Consider the following 8,227-nt stretch of genomic DNA (forward strand, 5'->3'; position numbering starts at 1 on the left):
TTTCTTTCTTTCTTTCTTTCTTTCTTTCTTTCTTTCTTTCTTTCTTTCTTTCTTTCTTTCTTTCTTTCTCTTCCTTCCTTCCTTCTTTCTCTCTTCCTCTTTCTCCCCCTCTCTTTCTTTCCTTGTTTCTCTTCTCTCTCTCAATCCTTCTCCCTCCCTCCCACTCTCCCTCCCTTTTTCCCTCCTTCCTTCCTTCCTCCCTCCCTCCCTTCCTTCCTTCCTTCCTTCCTTCCTTCCTTCCTTCCTTCCTTCCTTCCTTCCTTCTCTTTGCTTCTGTAGCCCTCTCCTCCCCTGCTCTGCCTCAAACTCCCATCTTGCTCTTTCTCCCTGTCTTCCTACATGATGGGATTTCTGGCAGTCCACCTAGTTATCCTAGCCAGGCTTTTAAATTCATATACAATTCAAGAGAAATGTGAGGCTGGGAGCAGAGGGGATTGCTTGCTATATACTAATGTCACCTAACTAAATAAAGACAAAGGAGAGAGCTATAACAAAGCTCTAGATAATAACGAGGCTGCCCCAAAGTTTTTTGTGGCTTTTCTTAAGTGAATATAAAGACAATTTGTATAAAAGCACAAGCCTCTTTAATCCCAGGACTTGGCAATCTGAGACAGAAGGAACATGAGTTCAAGTCTAGCTTGGGCTACACAGATAGTCTGTCTAAAAAAAAAAAATCATAAGAAAGAATGAATGCAATGGTATCTTTGGAAAGGAGAGGCAAGGGAGGGAGAAAGGAAGGAAGGAAGGAAAGAAAGAAGAAAGAAGGGAGAGAGAGGGGTAAGGAATAAGAGGGAGAGGGAGAGAAAAAAGGAGGGAGAGAAACAAGGCTAAAGACAGGAGAGTAGGAAAATAAGGGAAGGAGAAAGGGCAGATGGGCACAATATGAAACAAAAATTCACAACGTTAAAAAAGCAAAATAAGTTTTGGTTCTCTTTAGAGCAAGAAGGAAAACAGAAAAGATAGACGTTTGATATGGAAAATTCGTCAAGGAAAAGAGTGTGGTGAGTACACTTTCTCTGAGTCTGTCTCTTCTGGGTAGAACAGTCCTTAAGGGAGACACAACTGACCATTTCTTTCAGAGGAAATCCAAGTCATAGGAAAAATCTTAAGGAGAAGTTTTGCGGCTGCTTAGCTGAGAAAAGCCTCCAGGCTCAGGTGGGCTGCTTGCTGGATGCTGGAGTGGCAAGCAGTGGTCCTAGAGCGGAATCTTGTTTGCATACCTGTCAGACAGAAAGACAATGACTGCCTTCATACGTTTCCCCAAGTCTCAAAACACGCATTCAAACCACATATTGAAAGCACTTAAGTACATCCGGGGCTGGAGATGCAGTTTGGTTGGTAGAGCATGAAGTCCTAAATTTGACCTCCAATACTGCAGAGACCATGGTGCCACATATCCCTAGTCACACTGGGGAGGGGGAGCCAGGAGGATCAGGTGTTCTAGCTCATTCTTGTCTACACAGGGAAGAGGAGACCCAGGCATAAATGACACATGTTTATTTTGATTCTAAGCAATCTCCCTGGCATTTCTGTGAACAAGATAAATGAAAATTTAATGCTTGTGTTAAACAAACTACAGAGTAACAGTTCAGATAGAATTACCCTGAGTTTCTTGGTAAGCAGATTATGTTTGAGTAAAGCAAGAAATTTGTTTCTGAGCTTGTTTGCAAGGCCCATTGTTTAAGTGGCATTTCAGAGGAGTATATAAAGTATATTTACTGGATTTGAAAATGAAGTGTACCAAGGTCAGTGCTAATTTGTAACACATCAAAAGCAATACACCCATGAATATTTGCCCTTAGATACAGATCTGACACAAGGCAAATAAAATGAGGCTGGAAAACATTGTGATATTCTGCAGACATTGGATACATCTTAGATATTTGTTGTCTAAAAATAAAAAAGTACAGGAAAATTATAAGATTCATTCAGTTACTAGGGGGAACTCTCTGGTTATAGATTAAAAAAAAAAAAGCTAATCACATACTAACCTTTTTGCTGTAAAGCAGCAATAAGCTCTGGGAAAACAACCCAAAGTAATACTTTCAGACATTAAGTATAGTCAAGGGAAGGTTGCAATTTAGGGTAATGAGGTTACTTTGAGTGAGCATATTCCCATTAAAATTTTTCTTTATGAAACATATTTAAAAAAATAGAAGAAATCCTGAGAGGTGAAAATCCAGCAGAAACGGGCAGACATTCTGGGCAGAAGACACATAACAAGAGAGCTGGTAGTTGGCACGCTGGCTGAGATTTAAAGGGGTATGCTCTCTTGCCATGCACCAAGGCATTTGTTTCTGGTGGGTGGGTGGAGTCTAGGGCCTGAGTGGCTGAGATCCATGTGGAAGTTCCTTAGAACATGCATTTCAAGAAAATATTAGAATGCAGGTCCATCCAGAGTGGAGAGACCTTGGTGAACACCCTAGATATCCACTTGTAGAGTCCTGTAAAAAAAGGAACTCCTTAGATATGCGGATGTTGGTTTAGAAGAACAAATAAGAAATATATATGTATAAATCTTTTTGGACTGGAGAGTCTTTGAAAGGGTACAGTAGTCGCCAATGATTCTACCACTGGCTAGAACACAACTTGAAAGTTCATGAGAAAAGGAAACTGTAAGATTCTCTACAAATGCAGCCTGCAGTACCAGACTCAGGACTGGAGAGGGCTCTGTGGAGAAGAGTACTTTCTCCTCTTTCAGGTGACCCAACATTTGTTTCCATCACCTACATTGTTCAGCTCACTCTGCTGTCTGTAACTCCATCTCTAGGGGATCTGGTGCCCCCTTCTGGTCTTCATAAAAAAACACACAGATGTGCACGTACACACACACACACACACGAACATACACAAACACAGGAACATACACATAAATGAAAATGAATCTTGGCAAAAATTTTATCAGACATGTGAAGATGCATGAAAGATTACTACTGACAAGAAGTTAGTAAAAAAAAATGCAGGCAAGGTATGATTTACATTTCTAGAACCAGTAAACAAGTGCATTTGAACAAATTTAATTGGTAGTTACTTCAACAGTACTGAAAATGGGAAAAAAATTAAGGAGAGACCATTCCATGATATGTTAGAACTTAAAGTAAAAGAATAAGAGGATGGGAGTGTGGGTCAGTGGGAAAACACCTACCTAGGGTGCCCATGACTTGGGGTACCTCTGCAACAGTGAAAAAATGAGAGATGAAATTTCGTTGAGCTGATACTTGGATACAGTAGCAGATAACACTAATGGTTTCAAATAAAACTCAATGCACAATGTCCGGAGCGCATAGAGAGGACCAGATGTAATATTTGACAAAATAATGGCCAGGAACTTTGCATATCTGATGGAAGATACCAACAACAAAAATTCAAGATCAGTGGACCTGAATCAAAGAAAATCACTGCTAGGTCCTTTAGAACTGAATTGCTGAAAGCCAAAGTTGAAAAAGATTTTAGAAGCAGCCAGAAGTAAAAGAAACATCGAATTTAAAAGAACAATATGAATGGATAAGCAGGAAATACATACCAGGCAGAAAATGAGTGATGTAGTTAAGGTCCTGAATCAAATTAACATATAGAAACTGTCAACCTAGAATCTAATACCCACTGGAGGTAATCTAAAGTTTGGTTTTAGCTGACAGCTACCAAAAGAGTTGAGTGAAGGGCATTTCTCAGAGTCAGAGAAAATGATAGAGACTGAACCACAGAAGTGGTTGGTTCCAGAGGATCCAAATGTAAGAATATCAAAAAGGATATCTTGGGGCTCAGAAGATGGCTACGTCAGCAAAGTGTTCGTGGCCAAAAGGCGAAGGAAGACTTCAGTTCAGTCCACAGCGTGCTTTTAAAAGTGGCTTGCACCTATAGTCTCAGTGGTGGGGACGCAAAGAATCAGACTCCAAAAGCTCCCTGGCCAGGCATTTTACCCGAATAGGTAACCTTATGATTCAGTGGGAAATGACTTCTCTAAAAATAAAGTGAAGGGTCATTGAGGTAGACAGCTGAGATGGAATCTTGGGACTCTACATGTACATACACACACATACCGTGCATGGCAAACACGTTCACACTCATACAAATAAGTTGCGGAGCTTTTGTCTTGTGAGTCAAATATGGAGAAACAGTGTCATGTGGTGGAAAGGGATAAATATAGGATCCTTGCCTTTGAGATATTTTCAGATATGCAGAATTAAGCTTTGGCTTGTTGTTGTTTACACTGCCAGTGTAAAATAATATGAGAAGATACAATAGCATTCAAGATAGAAACAATAATAGAACTTTAAATTATGATTGACCAAAGAAGTAACAACTGAAGGAATCCGTCCATAAAGAAGTGAGACCAGGTCTGGTGGCACAGGCCTTCAATCCTAGCTGCTTTACACATTCAAGATCAGCATGAGCTAAGGAGTGAGTTCTAGACCTAGCTACATAGCTTGGTATGATTCTGTCTTAATATTGGGAAAAAAGATTTAAAAAAAAAATGTCAAAGGTAGAAAGCCTGCCAAGTGAATGTAAGGCCCTGAGGCTAATCCTTCTCTAAAGGATTAAATGGGGCAAACAGGAAACAGTAATAAGATGTTAACTTAAAACCCAGATGCATTATTAATCACATTAAATATAAATGACCATTGAAAGGACAAATGAAGTTGCTATCAGCTAGGGATGTAGCTTATTGGGCAGAGAGCTAGCCTAGCATGGACAAGGCCCTGGGTTCCGTTCCCAATACTCCACAAACTGGGTGTGGTGGTGAACTCAGAAAGTAAGGCAGAAGAAACAGAAATTCAGGGTTATCCTTGGCTAAAAATCAGGTAATGATAGTCTGGGCTACATGAGACCAGAGAGAGAGAGAAGAACAGAGAAGGAAGGAGGGAGGGAGAGAGAGAGAGAGAGAGAGAGAGAGAGAGAGAGAATATGAATGAGAATGAATGACTTACTCGTTTATCACTTAAATGGAGCTTAGTCTCACAATAAACATGTTGACTTAGGAACAAATGGCTGTGGAAGTCCTATCAGGCAATGCTGACTATTTTAAGGCGCTGGTTCTCACGCTGGTCTAGAGCTAATGTGTTCCTCATTAAACCCAAGCTAGCGATGAGCATATAGAGTGTACTTAGATGTGAGTGCTTACCAAAGTGATCACTGTGTTGCTGAACTGGAGTTATAGTTGGGGTGATGGTATCAAATCCAGGTCTTCTGTTAAGGCAGCAAGCCCTCTTAACCACTGAGCCATCTTTCCAGCTCCAGCTTGTAACTTTAAGTATCCGTCTCCAACAGAGTGCTTGTTTGTTTTTCTAAGAGACAACCCAGCAAGTTTTAAGTTGAGAGGCAAAAACCAGGATAATGACAATATATTTATTTTCTACAAGCTTTTTCTTACTTATTCACTTATTTTCTTCTCTTTGTAAATCTGTTATTTACAGATTTATTTATTGTGTGTGTGTGTCTGAGTGGTGTGTGTGTGTGTGTGTGTGTGTGTGTGTGTGTGTGTGTTTAGTCCAGGCCAGAGGCCAATGTCAGCAGTCCTATGCTATTGTTTTCCACCCTACTTTTCCAGGCACGTCTCTTATTCACTTTGGAACTCACTTATTAAGCTACACTGGCTTGCAAGTCCTTGAAATTGCTGTCTTCATCTTCCAGCTTCTCTAGGATTACAGCATGTGCTACAGCAAATGTTGTTTTCATACGGGTGTTGAGTATCTAAACTCGGGTCCTCATGTGCTCATAGCAAACACTTTATATGCTGAGCCCTCTGCATCCCAGCCCCGTATCCATGCATTTTAAAGTAATCCTTGGACTTTCCTAAAAAAAATAGGTACTGCCTGGGAGCTCCAGGGATACCATGAGGTAAAAATAAAGGGTTGCCCTTTGGTCCTAGAAGACTTAGAGGTCCTGAATGATTCAAGTTTGAAAAACTTACCCTTCTTTCTTCCATCCTTTCTTCCTTTGTTCATTCCTTCGTTCACCTCTGTCACAGCAAGTATTTCATTTTAATCTCTGACATCAGTAACTCATCTTGTAGGGGAGAAAACCAGGCAACAGGAAGAATGGACATATTGTTGGATATGTCAGACATGGAGAGATAGCAGTAAGTGGTTTCATAATCAGTTTCGCATCATCTTAGAAATCATACACGGCTGAAGAGATGGCTCAGCTGTTAAAGGCAAGGCTCACATCCAAAATATAAGAAATTGTACACTGGGCATTTCTCCTTAGAAATGAAGCCATCCCAGCATCAGGGACAGCCATTCTTTTCTTAAAAAAATTATTTATTTTATTAATTACGGTTTATTGATTTCGTATCCCAGCTGTAGCCACCTCCCTCATCTCCTCCCAATCCCACCCTCCCTCCCGCATCTCCTCCCATGCCCCTCCCCTAGTCCACTGATAGGGGAAGTCCTCCTCCCTTTCCCTCTGATCCTAGTCTATCAGTGCTCATCAGGACTGGCTGCATTGTTTTCCTCTGTGGCCTGGTAAGGCTGCACCCCCTCAGGGGTTGGCGATCAAAGAACAGGCCACTGAGTTTATGTCAGAGACAGTCCCTGTTCCCATTACTAGGGAACCTACTTGGACACTGAGCTGCCATGGGCTACATCTGTGCAGGGGTTCTAGGTTATTTCCATGAATGGTCCTTGGTTGGAGCATCAGTCTCAGAGATTACCCCTGGGCCTGGATATTTTTTTCCCTCTCCTTGTGGAGCTCCTGTCTCCTCTGGATCTTTCTAGCTCTCCCTTCTTTCATTAGCTTCCCTGCACTCTGCCCAAAGTTAACTTTGAATCTCAGCCTCTGCTTTGAAACCCTGCAGGGTAGAGTCTTTCAGAGTCCCTCTACGGTAGGCTCCTGTCCTGTTCCCTGTTTCTCCCTCTTCTGATGTCCATCCCTTTTGCCATTCTGAATGAGGATTGAGCATCTTACCCAGAGTCCTCCTTTTTGCTTAGCTTCTTTAGGTGAACAGATTTTAGTATGATTATCCTATATTATATGTCTAATATCCACTTATGAGTGAGTATAAACCACGTGTGTCTTTCCGGAGTGAGGGATACCTCACTCCGGATGATCTTTTCTATTTTCCACCATTTTCCTGCAAATTTCATGATTTCCTTGTTTTTCATTGCTGACTAATAGTCCATTGTGTAGATGTACCACAATTTCTGTCTCCATTCCTCCATTGATGGATATCTGAGTTGTTTCCAGGTTCTGGCTATTACAAATAAGGCTGCTACAAACATGGTTGAGCAAATGTCCTTGTTGTATACTTGAGCATCTTTTGGATATATGCCTAGGAGTGGTATAGCTGGATCTTGAGGAAGTGCTATTCCTAATAATCTGAGAAAGCACCATATTGATTTCCAAAGTGGTTGTACAAGTTTACATTCCAAACAGCAATGGAGGAGGGTTCCCCTTTCTCCACATCCTCTCCAGCATGAGCTGTCACTTGAGTTTTTTTTTTTTTATCTTAGCCATTCTGATGATTGTAAGGTGAAATCTCAGGGTCGTTTTGATTTGCATTTCCCTGATAGCTAAGGATGTTGAGCATTTCTTTAAGTGTTTCTCTGTCATTTGATGTTCCTCTATTGAGAATTCTGTGTTTATCTCTGTACCTCATTTTTAAATTGGATTGCTTGATTTGTTGCTGTTTATCTTCTTGAGTTCTTTATATATTCTGGATATTAGCCCTCTGTCAGATATAGGATTGGTGAAGATCCTTTCCCAGTCTTAGGCTGCTTTTTTGTTCTGAAAACAGTGTCCTTTGCTTTACAGAAGTTTTTCAGTTTCATGAGGTCCCATTTATTAATTGTTGATCTTAGAGCCTGTGCTGTTGGTGATCTGTTCAGGAAGTTGTCTCCTGTGCCAATGAGTTCAAGAGTATTCCCCACTTTTTCTTCTAACCAGTTTAGTGGTTATTGAGGTCTTTGATCTAGTTGGACTTTAGTTTTGTGCAGGGTGATAAGTGTGGATCTATTTGCATTTTTCTACATGTAGACATCCAATTAGACCAGCACCATTTATTGAAGATGCTATCTTTTTTCCAGTGTATGGTGTTTGCATCTTTGTCAAAAATCAGGTGTCCATAAGTGTGTGGGTTCATTTCTGGGTCTTCTATTTGATTCCAGTGATCCACCAGTCTGTTTCTATGCCAGTAGAAAACCATGAAGTTTTTATTACTGTTGCTCTATAGTACAGCTTGAGATCAGGGATAGAGATACCTCCAGAAGATCTTTATTATGAAAGATTG

This window comes from Psammomys obesus, unplaced genomic scaffold (assembly GCF_907164565.1).
Source record: "Psammomys obesus unplaced genomic scaffold, mPsaObe1.curated_primary_1811, whole genome shotgun sequence".
NCBI lineage: Eukaryota > Metazoa > Chordata > Mammalia > Rodentia > Muridae > Psammomys > Psammomys obesus.